Source organism: Malaclemys terrapin, chromosome 19, assembly GCF_027887155.1.
Source record: "Malaclemys terrapin pileata isolate rMalTer1 chromosome 19, rMalTer1.hap1, whole genome shotgun sequence".
NCBI classification, from domain to species: Eukaryota; Metazoa; Chordata; order Testudines; family Emydidae; genus Malaclemys; species Malaclemys terrapin.
In genome coordinates, this window is record NC_071523.1 from 4,161,638 (window position 1) to 4,180,420 (window position 18,783).

Sequence of the window (18,783 nt, forward strand, 5' to 3'; positions counted from 1 at the left end):
AACACACAGGCCCCCGCAGAAGCCCTCATGGCAGAGGCACCTGGGGAGGCAGGAGTATCCCTGAACTCCAGTTATCTCCTGCAGATTCGATGGCCCACTGAGGTCATTGCAATCTCTGTGCAAGGGCAGTAACTCTAGGGCTGTTCTGACCTGTACTAGGGCCCCAGCTAGCTCCTGGCCATCCCGGAGTTGGAGAGGCACATTTCTTGCCCTGCAAGGCCTCAGCATGGCACAGCGATGGCTTCCCCCTCATAGCTCCAGCAGGGACCAGGCAGTGGCGTGAGTAGGAGATCCTGGCAGGAACAGGCTCAAAAGGGGAAAGGAGAAAGAGGAAGGAGGCACTTTAGGCTGTTTGCTGGATGGTGGGGTGGGGCTCATTAGCTCATCTCCCTCAGGCATCCTGGTATGGAAAGCCCCATAGCAGCACTTGGGGGTTTATTGCCTTTGCTCCAGTGAATTCACTCCTCAGGCTTCCTTTCAACACCAGCCATCGCAGGGGGGGCTTCCTTTCACAGGCCTGCTCCAGACAGGTGACGGAGGTGAACTGAGTGTGACAGAGAGGCCAGCATAACGTGGGGGGAGAGATGATTCCCATCCTTCTGCTTACTCTGTGGAAAGTCCCCATGTCTGCCCGTTGACATTGTATTTGGTTTCCCTATAAACTCTGAAGCCGCAGCTGGGACAATACAGATTACACTGAGAAATGGAAACAGTAGATGAAAGCTTATTAACTGGCTTCAAAAAGTTCTCAGAAATCGGGGTTTGTGGTCAGAATCACCATGCTCAAAAGGGGCCTGGTGCTGCCCCCTGGCCAGGCGACCGAGTACTTGTCAGGAATCTTTCTGAGAGAGAGAGCAGGAAAATTAAGATCCTATTGGGACAATAAAATCCGTGTAGCACAGGAAAGGAAAGGGGATAGTCCAGTCTCTGGAACAGAAGAGAAGATGGAAAAGGAGGTCTTAGAGTTCTTCTCCGCACTCTTTTACTTCCCTGTGACTTCTTTGGCCAGGTTCAGCTCCTCTGCTGGTAGGTTCTTCTGCATTCAAGCCAAGATTGATGGTATTTAGGTAAACAAAATGATACTGACTTACTGCTGTAAATGGAGGGTTTTATAGTTCTGGATAGTTTGTTATTATGGATATTTTTGTAACTGGTGTACCACACGGCGGTGACTTGGAATTCCATGGCTGTCCCTCTGAGAGATGGGGATTGTTATTTCATAAGATATGACTAGCTTTGGGAATTAAAACTGCTAACACTCTGTTCTGCCAGGCAGTGGAACTACAATCGCCACAGAAACATCCTAGAATGTGGAATAAACTGAAGGGAGATAGAGACGTGTCCACCATTGGCTCCCAAACTTGTGACAGAGACAGACCCAAAGATTCACCAGTTCTGAGTGGGTGCAACTCACGGACGACTGCTGGTGAGTCAACTGGATGAACTGAATGTTACGGTTTGTTAAAAGCAATGTCGGGATGATCTTTAATGCCAGGGATGTATGGACCTGTGCCCTGTCCCTTTAGGGGCTGGAGCTGTTCAGCAGGCCAAAGGGGACAGCTCCGGTTGCAGCAGCAGAGGTTGATGTACTCCCGTCCAGAGGGGCTCACAGCCATGGGGTGTGTGCAAGCCGGGGGCTTGGTTTGGGATACTAAGTTTAATAAAATCTCAGTTTTAAAACAGTCCCTAGTGTGTGCACGAGAACGGAAAAGAGGGAGGGAGCCTGGAAGGCCTGGGGCAGCCCCAGCTCCACAGGCTATGTCTGCTGCTCTCACCCCGAGAAGGAGGCCCAGGTGAGGGTGGGGAGGTGCCAGGGGCTGAGTTCTCAGAGTCTTTGCGTGCAGTTCCCTCCTCTCCTCCCTCCTCCCAGCTGGAAGCTCAGGAGCAGGCTGGAAACATGTCTTGTGTCCAGGGAGGGGCAGTCGCCGTGTTTCCCAGTGACCAGGTGAGAGCCGTGCTGGCTGCCTGGAGTCTGGTCCTGTGGAACACGTGCTCCGGCTGCTTCCCAAACTCCTCCTCGCGCACAAACCCGACGGGGCTCCGGCAGGGCACTTGGCAGGAGAGCCCCCGCCAGATGTGCAGCCCTGGCACTCTCTCCAACCTGAGGGCATGGCTCAGGTTCTCAGTCTGCTCCAGCGCCCTGCAAAGACATTCGCCTCTCGCACCTGTGGTCTCTAGTGCTGGGCCTGCACCACTTTAATCCCCCGCAGGGCGCTGCGCCCGTCCCCCCTAACGCTCAGGACTGCCATTCAGCCACGACTCCCGCCTGGCAGAGAACCGTGTCCGGCTGGAACGCCCACGGTGCTGCAGGCGGAGAACGGGCGGGGGATGGAGGACCCAGGCTTTGCCTAGGCAGTGAGCAGTTGAGTGAGTGCTCCTGGAGGCGATGCTGTTCACTTAATGATTCAATTACCAGCTTTCCTTGCATTGCCCTGCAGAAAGCTGGCTCCCAGCTGCCAATGGGCAGCCCAGGCCCAGGGGGTGAGAGCGGAGTGGGAGGCTGCGATGGAGCCAGGAGATGCAGCTGCACCCCGGCAGTTTGTCACTGGGCTGACCCTACTGACCCGGAAGTTGCTAAGACTGAAGAGACCAAGCGGGGCCGACCTGAGAGGAGGGAGGGTCAGGACTTTCCTTCTTCAGCCCCAGCTCTGAAGGGCAGCCCAGCTGGGAAACCAAGCCTGTCACAGGCATTTCTATAGCGTCATCACAGACGTGATGCTGGGTGTTTCCAAGAGCGGGATGCACTGGGAGGGTGGAAGGATGCCCCCAAGGGCCCTTCCAGGGTGTGACTGCTGGACCCTTGGTGGAAAGCTTGGCCGATGGCATGGCTGAGGGCCCCCCCTGCTCACGCCTGGGCTGCTAAGTGTTAACCGTCCTGAAGGGAGGAAGCCCCCAGAGGAATTATTAGTTTCAACTGTCTTCCTTTCTCTCCTGCATCTATAAATATCCTCCCTGTCTCCGTGACAGCCAAGTGCAGAACCACGTCCAGGGGATGCTGCGGATGACAAGAGACACACCGAGGGAGCCGCGGCAGGCATGTGAAATGGGGAGAGCCACAGCCGGAGAATGTGTGACAGCGACAGCGAGAGCTCGCTGCTGGGGGGAGGGGCAGCTGGGGTGAAGGCAGCACCCACCGCACCCCCCTGCCCAAGCACGGAGCCCAGGGCTTAGCTCCGGGTCCTTGGAGGAGCTGGCGGCTGAGTGGGGGAAGAGGAGTTTTATTGAGTCCAGGCAGGGTCTGCAGAGATCCCACACCCTGTGCTGGCCTGAGGGAGCTGGGAGCCCACAGGAAGCAGCCAGTGGGGGCAGGAACAGGGGTCTCTGAAGGACAATGTCAGAGCCACTTAATCCCTGCCAATGGGACAGAGCTGAGCCCAGCACACCTCTCTCCCGGCTCTCCTGCGCCTTCCCCCCCCTCTGACCCCAGGGCTCCCGGCTCTCCTGCCCCTTCACCCCTCCCGACCCCGGGGCTCCCGGCTCTCCTGTCCCTTCATCCCCCTCTGACCCCAGGGCTCCCGGCTCTCCTGCCCCTTCACCCCCCTCTGACCCCGGGGCTCTTGGCTCTCCTGCCCCTTCCCGCCCCTCTGACCCCGGGGCTCCCGGCTCTCCTGCCCCTTCACCCCCCTCTGACCCCGGGGCTCCCGGCTCTCCTGCCCCTTCACCCCCCTCTGACCCCGGCTCTCCTGCCCCTTCACCTCCCTCTGACCCCGGGGCTCCCGGCTCTCCTGCCCCTTCCTCCCCCTCTGACCCCAGGGCTCCCGGCTCTCCTGCCCCTTCCCCCCCCTCTGATCCCGGAGCTCCCGGCTCTCCTGCCCCTTCACCCCCCCCCGACCCCGGGGCTCCCGGCTCTCCTGCCCCTTCCCCCCCTCTGATCCCGGAGCTCCTGGCTCTCCTGCCCCTTCACCCCCCCCCCCGACCCCGGGGCTCCAAGCTCTCCTGCTCCTTCACCCCCCTCTCACCCCGGGGCTCCCGGCTCTCCTGCCCCTTCACCCCCCTCTGACCCTGGGGCTCCCGGCTCTCCTGCCCCTTCACCCCCCCGACCCTGGGGCTCCCGGCTCTCCTGCCCCTTCACCCCCCTGACCCTGGGGCTCCCGGCTCTCCTGCCCCTTCACCCCCCTCTGACCCCGGGGCTCCCGGCTCTCCTGCCCCTTCACCCCCCTCTGACCCTGGGGCTCCCGGCTCTCCTGCCCCTTCCCCCCCCCCAACCCTGGGGCTCCCGGCTCTCCTGCCCCTTCACCCCCCTCTGACCCTGGGGCTCCCGGCTCTCCTGCGCCTTGACCCATGACTCAGGGACTCATTACCATTTCTTCTGACCTTCCCTACCTGTGTCCCATCTGTCACCTGTGGTTCTGGGCTTTGGTAAGGCAACAAGACCTGGAAGGATCAAGTTCTCAGCCAGTCAAACCCAATGCTCTGATGATAGACACTCTATAAATACCCCACGAGAGGGCTGACAGACACCCTGCGGGGCCTGCTGGAGTCCAGGGAGCCCCAGCGGGCCGGTGCTGCTGGGGCAGGAAGCACACCCAATGGCAGTGGGAGGAGACTGTGCCCAGACCTGCCCCTGGCCTCCCTCTGTGGCCAGGTTCTCCTTGCCTGCCTGTCTGTGTGGCTCAGAGTGATGGTCTGCCTGTCTTTTTCCAGAGAAGAACTGACAAGTTGCAGTGACCCGTGACTGCACACACAGCCCACAGAGCTGGAGCTCACAGTATCCTGCTCCCTTGCGAACCCCATCCGGGAGATTCTCCAGCTATGCCCCACAAGAGGAGCAGATAACATCCCAGGCCTCCAGCCAATAGGGGCAAGTGGAAATCACGGTGCAGGACCAGCCCCATCCACCAGAGGGCAGTAGCGGCAGCACCGTGCAAGCTAGCACATTACCCTGTGGGGAGGGGTTGCCTGCAGCTGGCCGCTCTGGTATGGGCTGCCTCATGGGTGTGAATCGCACCCTGGCTGCGCTGGGGAGCCAGGGCCCTCCAGGAGCTGCCCCGGGGAGGAGCCAGGCTCTGAGTGTAGGATGAACCTACAGGGATGGGGTGGGTGGCTAAGGGGGCAGGCGAGGGACGGTTGGTTTGGACGGACATTGGGTGGGAGGAATCCCTATGCGAATGCTGCTCCACCCTGGGCTGGCTGGGCGCTATATGAGCCTGGCAGAATGCTCGCCTGGAGACCTAAGCTAGTCCGGCGCCCCTGAAACGGCATCTGCCCTTTGAAAATCTTCACCGGAGCGACCAGGTGAAGGAGGGAGGGCCCCATCATCTGGGCACAGTGCCATGGAGACACCACTTTGCTTCTGCAGTATTAGAAAACAAGTTACCCACAAGCTTCACCACAAAGAGACCATCCAGCATGGGCACCTCTGCTTGTTTGTAGAGGGATGTGAAAGTTATCGTGAGCATCCGGCACAGACCCATGAGGAGCCCAGATAGTGCGAGCACGGATGTGACTTGGGACAAGCCAAGTCCAATGGCACAGTGAGCCAATGGCCTGCTGGGGGTGGCTCATCCCCCCACTATTGCAAATGGGAGTGTACTGGGGTAGTGACATGCAGATGCCTCTCTTCTGCAGGACTGCCAGTGCCACCGTCTGCCATGGGCAGGCACCTCTCTTTTCTAGTTCTACAGAAAGGAGGGTTGGCAGGAGCCAGGTTCAGTGATGCTCCATTCAGTGTAAGTACCTCTGGGCTCTCCTGTTCCCAGATGCTGAGGATGATGACAAAGGAGCATATAGTACTCATGTGGGAATTCTGCGCCACTGCGCATGCACAGAATTCATGTCTGGTGCAGCATTTCCCCCCCCCCTGCAGAAAATACATTCTGCCCAAGCAGTGCTGCAGTTCCACCTTTCGCCTACCAGAGGCCGCTGTGGCACCAGAACAGCTGGCTGACCGACAGTAACAGCTAGCAGCCGGCTGCATTCATTACAGCAGCCTGCCGGTGGAGCCAGAGTGGGGCACACAGGGCTGCTGGGAGGGGTGTCACAGATGTAGGGCCGGCTCCAGGCACCAGCCCACCAAGCTTGTGCTTGGGGCGGCACCTGGAGGGGGGCGGCGTGGTGCGGCGCTCCGGCCGCTGGGGAGAGCGGGGCCACGGCCGGGCACTCCACCCTCCTCCCAGGGCTCCGGCCGCCCTCCCCCCCGGTGCCCTCCCCCCGGCCACCAGGGAGAGCGGAGACCCAGCCGGGCACTCCACCCTCCTCCCAGGGCTCCGGCTGCCCTCCCCTGCCGCGCTGGGGGGGGGGAGGCAGCTGGAAGCTTTTTTGCCTGGGGCAGCAAAAAAGCCAGAGCCGGCCCTGCACAGATGGGTTCAGAAGGGCTAGTGGGGGGACAGACTGGGGCACAGGTTCAGGAGCTAGTGGGGTGCCAGCACTAAGCCTGGGCTGAATGGGGGAGCAGGGGCTCCAGGACCACACGGGGATGGGGGGTAGGGAGACTCCAGGGCTACATGGGGATGGGAGGTGGGGGCTGAGGGCCACATGGGGACAGGGACCAATATGCCTGACTGAATGGGAGAGGCTCGGGGTCAGCCAAGGTCTGCATGGGGGAGGTTCTCCAAGTCCCTGACAATCCTCCCCCAAAAGAAACTGTTCCATACTTCTCCCACCCACACCCAACAACCCTTCAGGATCCCTCCCAGGCCTTTCCTCTCCCAAAGCTCCACTGTTACCCTGACCCCCCCCCCCCCAAGCCTTTGCACTGCTTCTGAGGGGTGCAGAAGTACGGTTCTGTAGTGTAGTTTAAATGAATTACTCAGAGTTCTGTATTAATATGCCTAGTAAGGAATCTGTCAGAAAAAAATTCTGAAATTTTTTTTTGTCTGTATTGTTACAGACATACTTGCTGACAGGTATTTTGAAATAAACGACCAACATAATTGAAACAGGCATGTTTATATTGTGTTATTTTGACAAATAAAATAGGCAGAAATTTGCAGAATTTTTAATTTTTTGGGCACAGAATCTTTCATTTTTGGTGCAGAATTCCCCCAGGAGTAATATAGAGTCTAATGGCCAGTGCCACCCTGCATTGTTGGGGATGGCTGAGCCCTTCGTTTCCTTGTGCTGTACATGCTGAAAACAAAGCTCAACGCTACCCAGGGCCCGGAGAACAGGCGATTCCAATAGGAAAAGGGATCACTGGCTCCTCTTAATAAAGGATGGGGGTTGAGGGCACTCGTCACCTGACCCCAGCTAGGCCAGCATCACCAGAGGAAAGGACCCTGAGCCTCAAACAGCCAGACAGCTCCAAATTCCCCTCTAGCGTGATCTGAACTTTAACCGCATCCAGCTAGAAACCTACTCCTGATCCTAATCCCGGGGACTAACCGTGACACTGTGCCTACTTTTAATTCTCTCTATCCCCGAGCACAAACGTGGTCCTGCCCCTAAACCCGACCATGGCTATAGCCCTGACCCTGAGTTAAACTGAAGGCTGATCCCATGAAGCCCCTGATGACAGGATTGCTGTAGAGCATGTCTCCAGCCAGCCAGCTTCCCAGGGGGACAGGCCGTGAACAGGCTGGTGGAGACTTGTACTGCAAGGCCATTCCAACACTGAGGGCAGGGGAAATGCCTAGACAGATTCCAGAGCCATTTCCCTGAATGGGGAATTGTTGAACCCACGCTGGGAGAGGAAGGGCTAGCATTCTCTGCAGCAAGGGCACCTCCCCCAGGAGGCGTTCGAAGGGGATGAGGCCCTCAGGAAGCCAATGGTGGTGTTGCATCCAGCAGCAGGGAACCAGTCCCGGGCACCAGAACCTTGTGGGGATGGAGCACTCCTACTCACCTGCTGCGGACGGACTATAAAAGTCGCCGGGACCCTCTGAAGGGAAATGTCTTGGCCAACAAGAGAAGCATCATGGGCTGGAGGAGTGGGCCAGCCAGGTCTCTATTCCCTGAGACCCAGACAACAGCAGTCCTCCCAGTCCCAGCACCTAACCCAGGACAAGAAGGGACTCCCTGCTGAGGCAGGAGGGATCTGCCCTGCCCCCAATGTTCAAGAGGAAGAGAAAGATTTTGTATCTCAGTAAGTGAGCCTGAGCTGGCGGATGGTCTCATTGTCCCTGGTGCAGTGCCATGGGGCTACTCTGGGGTGGACTGGCCTCACACTACATAAGTACAGACTGCGGAGGGAAGAGTTGAAAAGCAGCCCCTCCTTCGTGAGCAACAATGACTCCTCAGATCCCTCCAAAAGACTCACGTTCTATGCTACCCACCGGGACTGGGGCGATGACCAGGGTGGGTCCTGGGAGTGGCACCGCAGCTGACGCTATGTGCTGAAATTGGCTTAAAATGGAACATTAATCATTGGTCTAAAGATCTCAGCCATTCCCTTCTCTGGGCTTCCTAGCGCCCCCTGTCTGCAGCTGTCTTGTCTAGACTAAGCAATTTGGGACGGGCCTGTCTGCTGTTTGTGTCTGGCTGACAATGCTGAGCACATTAAATACTAAGTCACAACAACAATGCATTCAGAAGTCAGGATTTGCCAATGGTTGCTATTTGCACAGATCGGAATCATAGAATGTCAGGGTTGAAAGGGACCTCAGGAGGTATCTAGTCCAACCCCTGCTCAAAGCAGGACCAAGCCCCATACTTAGTCTAGGAAACAACTGTGGTAGCTGTTGGCAAATGCTGGGTTTTCAGGGCTGACCATTGTATCTGCCAGGGTCTGCATTCTCCCAGCACCATCTGATAGCTGCACCGTACAAACACCGCAGCACCTGCATTATTGGCCCAGCATGCTGCCGGGACAGCAGTCCATACACAAAGTGCTGCCCTGTCCCTTCTGGCAGAATGGCCTTTAGTTTGGAATCTTGCCTAGGCCAGGAAAAAGGTCCTCACTAACACGTGTTGATTCAGCGCTGCTCTGAGTGTGTTCAACACCTTTCGAAACAGGGTAGTTGGGCTGACACCTTTTTAAATTGCACTTCATTATACCTGTCAGTTAGCACACTGTTCCTAGTCTAGACAAGGCCAAAGAGAGCCACAGAGGCACAAGAATCAGAGGGGTGGCCGTGTTAGTCAGAGGGTCCTGTTGCTTTTTACAGAGGCACAAGAGCGAGAGCCCCCCCAGAGTGTGCATCTCCCGTACAGCAGGGTGCTGGGCTCAGAGAACAGGGCAGCTGCACTCTGCACAGTGATATGCCTAAGGATGTTTTACAGAAAAAACCCTCTGCCATGGTCCATGTGTGCTCTGGACCATCCCTGGAGGGACATGGGATTTATCAGAGTTAGAAGATCATCTAGTCTAAACCCCTGTGCAAAGCAGGGCCAAGCCCCAATTAAAAACATCCAACAGATTTTTGCCCTATGTCCCCAAATGCCTCCCCCCTCCTCCAGGATTGAACTCATAACCCTGGGTTTAGCAGGCCAGTGCGCAAACCACTGAGCTATCCCTCCCCTGCACCCTGGAGAGCCACTCCCTCCCCATCAGCTGCAGAAGAAACGCTGCCCCGGGACTCAGGAGAACCTTTGCAAGAACTTCCCAGCCTCTCCCAGAGAGCCCCCCCTCCCTGCACCCCAGCCCGGGCTCGCCACTGGGGGGATCGCCTCGAGGGCTTGGCTTCGTCTGTCCAGCGTCCATCCACTGCCTCCCTCTCCCAGCCAGCCCTTGCCCTGCTCCATGCCCCGGGGCACGGTCCCCCCGGGACAGGGAGCAGCGCAGCAACCTTTGCGGCCTCTGCCCCGCGCCGAGGTCTGTTTAAGCAGCACGAGCAGGGTGGAGAGGGAGCCCGGCGCGTGGATGGATGCACCGTAGGGGGGGGGGGGGGGGGCTCTCTGAAACCCAGAAATCCAATTGGCTTCTAGGCTGTGACGGGCAGTTTGCTCCCGCCCCCGGTGCAGCTTGGCTGGGTGGACGCGAGCAAGAGTGTGGAAAGTGCAGCCGGCTCGGCTGGGCTCTGCCGAACCCCCCGCGCCAGCGCCCGCAGGAGCCCGGCCGGGCGGGCTGCCCCGTCCCCGCTGCGCCGCGCCGCGCCGCGCACCATGGCCCGGCCGCCCCCGCTCTCCCTGCTCCTCGCCATCGCCGCCTGTGCCGCGGCCGCCACCAGCGAAGGTAGGAGCCCGGGTGACCCGGCGCGGGGCGGGCGTGTCTGCGGGGGGCAGGGGCAGGGGCCGGGCCGGGCTGGCACCGCTCGCTCCGCCGGGCGCATTTGTCCGGGCGCAGCGCCGGGCGCCCGCCTGCCCGAGTTCCGCGCTGGGCGGCCCAACTTCAGCGCAGGGCAAGAGACTTCGTGGCACATGCCAAGGGCCTGGCAGCCCGGGCCGGGCCCTGTGCGGGCAGCGCCGGGGGAGCCTGAACCGTGGCGTTCTCCGCTGCCCGCGCTACAGCCCCGGCGGGAGCGGCCGGACCGTGGGGCTGGGGCGGTCCGTGCTGGGGGCGTTGGGGGGATGGAGCGGGCCGTGCAGACCGCACCCCCCGGGGGTACCCGGCCAGAGGGAATGACAGAAACTTCCAACGTGGCCAGCTGCGAAGCCTCCAGGGACCCTGCAGCGCACTCCCTGCCCGGCTCCCCTGGGCGCTGGCTGCCCGGCTCCCCTGGGCGCTGGCTGCCCGGCTCCCCTGGGCGCTGGCTGCCCGGCTCCCCTGCCCGGCTCCCCTGGGCGCTGGCTGCCCGGCTCCCCTGCCCGGCTCCCCTGGGCGCTGGCTGCCCGGCTCCCCTGCCCGGCTCCCCTGGGCGCTGGCTGCCCGGTTCCCCTGCCCGGCTCCCCTGGGCGCTGGCTGTCCGGTTCCCCTGCCCGGCTCCCCTGGGCGCTGGCTGTCCGGTTCCCCTGCCCGGCTCCCCTGGGCGCTGGCTGTCCGGTTCCCCTGCCCGGCTCCCCTGGGCGCTGGCTGCCCGGTTCCCCTGCCCGGCTCCCCTGGGCGCTGGCTGCCCGGCTCCCCTGGGCACTGGCAGTAGCATTCCTGCTGCCTCTTTCCAGGGCACCAGATGTCCCTCACCAGACCTGTGCAGGCAGATGCCTCTCAGTGTTGTCAGAGAGTTCTTGCTGCCCACCTTGCTACCAACACACTGGCAATGCCTTTCCTGCTGCCTCTGTCCCCTGCAGCTCTGGCATCCTTGTGCCATCTCTGACCCTCCAGCTGCCTATCACCCCCACAGCACTGACTGCAGGGTCTGGGCTGCCTTTCCATGACATCCCCAGTGTCCCATCTTCCATCTTCCCCAGCCGTTCTCCCCATTCCCTGCTGCCCCATCTGCCAGCCTCGCCTGGCGCCTTCCGCACTGGGTGGCCAAACATCCCCACCCTGAGAGCAGTGTTTCTCCCCATTCCCTGTGGTTCAGCACTCGTCTATTCCCTCATCCCCATGCCCATCTTTCCACCCCTCGGCCCATCACACCTCTGTCCCTGGCCCCCCCGGCTGTCCAGCTTCCTGGCTGATTTCTTGCTTCACCCTGTGGCTGGGCCAGTTTCTCCTTGCCATAGAGGAGTCCCAGCAGTGGAGCCCGAGTGCTAACTTTCTCCCGTTACTCAAAGGTGGTGCTTTAAAGTGGTCTGGGAAAAAGTGCATGGAGGGGGGTAGATCACTTATAATCTGAGAGCTGCGGCTTGGGTCAGACAGTGCCCTGTGGCCCCCCGGCTCCATTTCTAATTACATTGTTTGCTGGGTGTGATCCTTTGCGCCCCCCCCCCGACACACTTTGGAGCTCCCTGCCCCCAGAGCCCAGTGCCAGCTCCCGTTACACAAAGCTGCCTGCTGGGCTGTCCCTGCCCTCTCAGCAGCCAGCGAGTCTGGGCAGCGCTGCGGCTGCACGAACCCCAGCGCCGGGCACCTCAGCTAACCCTGCTCCTGGACAGAGCATCTCCGCTACCAGGCAGCTGCTCTCCTTGTGCTTCTGGGAACGTTCCGTGTGCTGGTTTCATTAACGGCACAGGGAGGAGAGTGCGGCGGGGGCTGGAAATTCAGCTGCCTCTGGGCTGTGCTGGCGGGGACTCAGTTTAGCGTGGAGGGAGGAGATTAGGTCCCTAGGGGCACAGCCTCATGCAGCCTGCCCGCCGGGAAAGGGACTCTGGAGAGGGGGCAGCGCTGGGTGTGCTGGAGTCCGGCTGTGGCGCAGGGAAGGTACACGGCTGCCGCTGGAGTTCTTCCCCACAGCTCACCCTTACCAGCACCGCCGTGGATCTGGGCCCCCCAGCAGTCAGGGACGTTGTCGCCAGCTCACCCTGCAACAATGTATCAACAGGGGCCTGTCACCCTGGCCTTGTGGCTCGACCTGGAGCTGGGCTGCCCTTTGCCCTGAGCCTCACCCTGCCAGGGTCTCTTGCCTAGGGGTTCAGATGTGTGTGAGAGCCCGAGCTGCAGCCGGAGTTGCACCGACCACACGGCTCTTTTCAGTGTGCTAGTGTGAGTCTGTATCCCGGGGCTGCAGCGTCGACATACCCTTACCGGGCTTCAGCTGACCCCTCATTGCCCCAGGGGTGGCCTGTGCACGGGGCCCTCACCCTGCTGTGCCCATGGGGCAGCTCAGGTCTTAGCAGGGTCCCTTCTGAACCCATCCCAACACAAATAGCTCCCGGGCTGGCAGGTGTTTGAAGAAGCGCCAGTGGAGACAGCTGTGTGCTGGGCTGGGTTCCCCAGCTGGGAGGGCTTCCTGTGTCCCTGCCAGACTAACTCTGTCTCGTGCTCAGGTGAGCTCTCCCGTAGGCCAGCCTCACTCATCCCTTTGCCCACGTTCATCCCCTGGCCCCATGTGCCCTTCTCCCCACATCGCAGATCTCGCAGCACTGCTGACTGCCCAGCTGCTCAGACAGAGGCAGGCGCCCCACCCTTTGGTCAGATACAGAGGTACCAGGAGTCGAGGCCAGTGGCAGGCTTCTCGCTCACACCGCTAACTTCTTTGGGACCAGTGACTGGGTTCTGATCCAGCGGGGACTGACCTGACTCTAATACATTCATCTGCCCTTGTCCTCAGACCCCAGACCCTCGCCCCAAACCCCACCGCTTGTTTGCAGCTTTGAACTATGGGGCTGACGCTGGAGAATGCTGGACTGTGGGGACCGGGGTACGCGCGGATCACGGGATGGGGAGATATGCTGCTGGGCAGCGCGGTGTCTGTGATGTCAGTGATACGGGAGCAGTGCGGAGGAATGCCAGGCAGGGTTAGACTGGGCAGCACATTGTCAGTGGTGTTGGGAAAATACCAGGCAGAGTTGTCCATGGGACCATGGCGAGATCAGTGTCTGTGGTGCCAGGGTTCCGCTGACCAGTGGCTTGTTAGCGGTGCCGGGGATACAGTGGGCACCGATTGATTCTGCTTGGTAGCTGAGTGTGATTGATGCCAGGGTAACGTGGGGCAGGGATATGTCCATGGTACTAGATTTATGCTGGGGCAGGGATGTGTCAGGGATGCCTCGGTAATAGCTGGCAGCAATGTCTGTGTTGCCAGAATCACAGCAGGCAATAAATGGAGTGCCAGAGGCTAGCGTAATGTCAGGGTCACACTGGGCTGGGATGTGACTGTGGTTCTGGGATGACAATGGGCAGAGCTGTGTCAGTCTTTTCAGATTATATTGAGCACGTATGTGCCCGTGATGCCAGGGATATGACGGTCTGGGATGCAGGCGATACAAAGCGCCTTGATGTGTCTTGGATGCCCGGCCATTGATGAACCTGTGATGCCCAGTGTAGGATGGGTACCCATGAGGCTGGGATACAACCATGGTGGCACCGTTATGTTCAGCTCTGGTTATACGGAGCAAGAATCTGTTCCTGGTGCCAGGGTAGTTGAGGGCAGGTATGTGAGTGCTTTGCTGCCTGCACACAGGGAAGCAGTGTATCCATGGCGCCAGAGCTAATGGGTAGTGATGTGTCTGTGGAGCCGGGGGGGCACTGGGCAGTGGTGGGTTCGTGGGGCCATGTCTGTGCCTGACAGTGCTACATCCTGCCTCCCATGGTTATGGCAGGCATGGACGTGTGTGTGGCACTCAGGATACACGGGGCAGGCATGTGTGTGTGGAGTCAGCATTACCCTCGGTGTGGGGTGGGTTATACTGGGCAGGGGGTAGTTCCCCGGAGCGAGGTCATACTGGGCAGGATAGTTCCCTGGAGCGGGGTCATACTGGGCGGGGTAGTTCCCTGGAGCGGGGTTATACCAGGCAGGGGTAGTTTCCTGGAATGGGGGTAGTTCCCTGGAGTAGGGTTATACTGGGTGGGAGTACTTCCCTGGAGCGGGATTATACTGGGTGGGGATATTCCCTGGAGCGGGGCTATACTGGGCGGGGGTAGTTCCCTGGAATGGGGGTAGTTCCCTGGAGTAAGGTTATACTGGGCGGGGGTAGTTCCCCAGAGTGGGGCTATACTGGGCGGGGGTAGTTCCCTGGAGCAGGGTCATACTGGGCGGGAGCACTTCCCTGGAGTGGGGTTCTATTAGACTGGGGTAGGTCTATTAGGGTTGGATTGTTCTAGAGAGGGACAATTTTGCGGTTGGGTTTTTACTACCCACATTTTGCAGCTCAGAGCCCTCGTGTGCCCCCTTCAGGCCTCCCGCCCAACCCCATCATCCTGCCTCACTGTCATAGGCAGGGGCTGGAACAGTTGTTATAGGGGGGTGCTGAGAGCCCTGGATAGAATGGAAACCACTTCCAGCCAGGGGGTGCGGCAGTGGCATGGTTTCCATTCTATCCAGCGTTTACCATTTGGTTCAGTGTCTCTCAGCCCTCCCACTATACACACTGGTCCAGCACCTTTGCTCGTAGTCAGTCCCGTCTGGCTTCCTTTGACCCCACCCTGGCTCAGCCCTCTCTCCACAGACTTTCCATCCCCTTCCCACTCCCTCTTTTGTCCTAGCCACTCATCCTGTAAGGACCTTGGCCACCCCACCTCAGTCTATCTCTCTCCTGCCAGCGTTCTCCTCCCCACGCCCGTCCTAACGCTGCCCCAGACTCAGACACTACGATACGAATCAAAGCCTGTGTAGCTCTCTCCCCAAACTCTCTTCCTGGGGTGTGAATGGGGTGGCCGCTCCCAACCTCTCTGGGGCCTGGCTTTCCCATGCTAGGGTGCAGAGAGCAGTTGACGGGCACTGGGCTCCATTCCTGGCACCTGAGGGTCTAATGTGCATTTAGCCACCAAGAAGCCTGTAATCTGGGCCCTTGGGTGTCTGCATCCCACATGCAGTCGGGCAAGCCACAGCCCACCAGAACCTCTGTGCCAGAGTGACACCGCTCCCTGAAATGCTTCCCACCATCCCCGAGTGACCAACCTGCTGGGCACCAGTGGGCACCCTGGCGTCACTGCCCCAGTGTGCACTGCGTGAGGGGTGAATTGTTCAGAGACTGAGTTGATTTTCTTCTGAGCACTAGAACCTGGGGTAAATCCAGAAAGTGGGAAGTGCAGCTGCAGGGCAGAGAGTCCTTCTCGGTCACATCTGCCTCAGTTAGTTTAATGTGCGCGCATTGGGTGTGTGCGTGCGGAGGGTCTTGAGTGTGTTTGTGTGTGTAAATGGAGAAGCTGCCCCAGTCTGCTCTTCCTTCCATTCCACCAAAACCTAACAACCCCTTTCTTTCCAAAGGGATTTAACAAGAGCTCAGTTTTCCACCTGCAGGTCCCTTCCCCATGCGCTCAAGGATTCTGCTTAGGTGTGAGGACCCAATCTTGCAAAGACTGGCAGTCGTGTGTAACTTTATGCCTGTCAGTAGTTCCCCTGAGCGAGGTCTTTGCAGGGTGGGGCTCTCGGATGTGTGTTGGGGTGGGGGGGTTGCTGATATTGCTTGTTCAGTGATGAACTTCAAACAAGCTGTTTGGAGAAGGCAAATTCTTTTTCTGTTCTGTAGGAAATTCTGACATTTTGAAAAATAATTTTTGTTCCAAATCAGAACTAAAAGCCAAATTTTCCCACAGAGCAAAAATTCTGAAAAATGTTGATTCAGCATCATAGACCCATAATGTTTTAATAAAATAAAATGTTCTGTTTGGATAATATAATATAATTAATAAACAGTCAAAATGAAGTGAATCAAAACGATAAAGCTGAAACGAAACATTTTTATCTTACTGAAACTTAACGTTTCAACCTTTTCAAAATGAAATAAGACCGTTGCAAGATTCCACTTGACTTTTCCTATGAAACATTTCATCAATAATGACATGTTCCTACCAAATATTTTGTTTTTGACAAATCTGCATGTTCGTATGGAAAATTGTTCTGTCAGATTTTCAACCCCCTCTACTTACAGTGTTTCCTCTGGCCTGAGAGCTACCAGCAGCCCTGCATTCTTCCTCTCAAGCTTAGGAAAGATCTGTCAAACCAGTGGAGTCTTTCAAACCAACAGAGGTGTTTAAAGTGCTACCTCCATAGGCATGAATGTGTTTGTAATACCGCTCGTCACACCTCTGCATCCCCTAAGTGACTTTGTGGAGGGCATTATTATTATACGTCTCTCTGTGTAGATGGGTGTGTGCACACATATCTGTGTCTGTGTCCTTCATCACATCTCTTGTGGGACAGCCCATGCATGCTTCTCTTTGCGGCAGGGAGTGATTGATAAGTGGTGCACCTAAATGGAGCCTCTTGGCATCTCTGTGAAAGGGGAGCAGCTCCATTTAAGCTGCCCAGGTTTCTCCTCCAGCCACTCCGATCGCAGCCTGGAGCATGTTTACCCATCACAGACTCTCCTGATGGATAAGCAAGGTGCTAACTGCTCGCTGCTTTCCGCACTCAGTGTGGAGATCACTGCACCCGAACAGAGTCCCAAAGGCAGAGGATGGTGCTCCAGGAACAATGGTCATTGGACTGTGCAGACCACTCCGTGCCCAAGTGGCTTGATTATCCAGGGATCCTGGGTTGCCAGCCTGGGCTCACAGAATCCCTGATTTTTTCAGACCTTCCCACGCAGCATCAGGATTCGGTGATGTTACATATTTATGTTGCTTTGGACATAACCATAACACCCTCCCTGTGCAAGGAACCAGGAGTGACCAGGATAGTGTTAACGGCAAGTAAACAGGAAAGCTGAGAGTCAACTAAAGGTTGTAGGGAAGAGATACAGGCAGCCAGTGATCAGAAGGAATTAATGCAGCCAATGGGGGAATGAGGGCATTTATCAAATATATCGGGAAAAGGAAACACGATGGAGGCAGGACAGCACTAGATCCATTGATAAAAGAAGAGGAAGAAATTAATGATCACTCTAAAAAATAACTGAGATACTGAATTTGTTTGAAAATCTACCTTCAGGCAGAAAAAGAGGGGAAAGTAATTTGGTCAATTAGTGAGTGCAGAAGAACCTGTAAAAATAAGTATTGACAAAGAATATAGGCCCTATTCTATCATCTGGTTTTAATCAGAAATCCCCATTGATATCAATCAATGCTTCAAATCTGCAATCTGCTTCAGAACTCTTAGCATAATCACACCCTAGTTGAGGAAGCATTTGTATAATCTGAACATGCACAAATTAGCTGTCTGGGATTAAATGCATGCCTGGGTATTTAGAGAAGCAGCAGATAAGCTTACTGTGTTACTGATACTCGCAGTGTTGTTGGAGCCGTGTGGGTCCCAGGATGTTAGAGAGACAAGTTGGATGAGATAATATCTTTTATTGGACCCACTTCTTCTGGTGGGGAGAGAGACAAGCTTTTGAGCTCTTCTTCAGGTCTGGGAAATGTGCTCAGAGGGTCACAGCTAAATACAAGGTGGAACAGATTGTTCAGCATAAGTCATTAACACACATTTCAGGGGATCGTTTGAGGCGAAGTGGCCCATTAATACTCCTCCAGTCATAGGGGAGAAGGGAAGGGGGAGGGGAGAAGAAGATAAAATGCTACCAATAGCGATTTCTGAAAAATCAAGAAAAGTGGTGAGGTGCCAGGAGTTAGAGACTAGCAAATACAGGTACCAGTCTTCAAAGAAGAAGGGAAGAGTGATCCTGGTAATTCCCATTGTACAAATCTTACTTGTAAAATAGAGGGGGGCGGGGAAACCTCTTAGACAGCTAACAGAGGGATTCTCCGAGTTACCTAATGGGCTTTGCTTACAGGAGCAGATTTTCAAAAGTGTTCGGGCCCAGATTTGTCAGTGGTCAGCTCCTCCCCACAACTGGGGTCATATTTTCAAAAGAGCTCAGCGTTCAGTGTTCTTTTGAAAACTTGGCTCTTTATTGTGGTGCCTAAATGGGAGCATAGTGCAGACCACAGCGTAATGGAGAGATCATTTCACGGACTCCTCTCCCCCTCCTAATCTTCCAGTTGTAATCTCATTAATGGGCTCTGTGCTCAAATAGAAAACACGGCAAAATTCAGCCGATAATTTATTCAGTGTGCATTATTTTGTCCGCCCTGCTTCCAGCGGTGATGAGGGAGCGATCATTCGCCTAGTAAATATCTGAAAGAGAGAGGGAATGGCTTTTACGGCTGTAAGGCTTTGAGGATGCTACGGTCAGTTTTAGCATTTAGGAACAGGGAAAATAACACAGATTTTCTTCATGTAGATCATTAGAGACGAATGAACAGTGCAGAAAGGACTTGTGAATATTTGAATAAAAACTGTGAATTGGCTTGGACAAAATTTGCAAACCCTTTTCTTTGTTTTCTGTGAACGCTTGCATGAGTGATTTTTTTTTGTTTTATTTTGTTGTTGTTTTCTGTTTACAAGAATGTTGGTGGAAAGCAGAGACTGATGTGAATATATGGGGGTGCCAAAGGGTTCATGCTGGAATGGGGTCTGAGCACATCTTGAAAGCTCTTTAATTTCTCCTGTTAATAGTATTTTCTAGAGCTGGTTCAAAACTGAAAACAAATGTTTACAAAATTTTTGGAGATATTTTCATCTTGCAGAATTCAAAATGGAC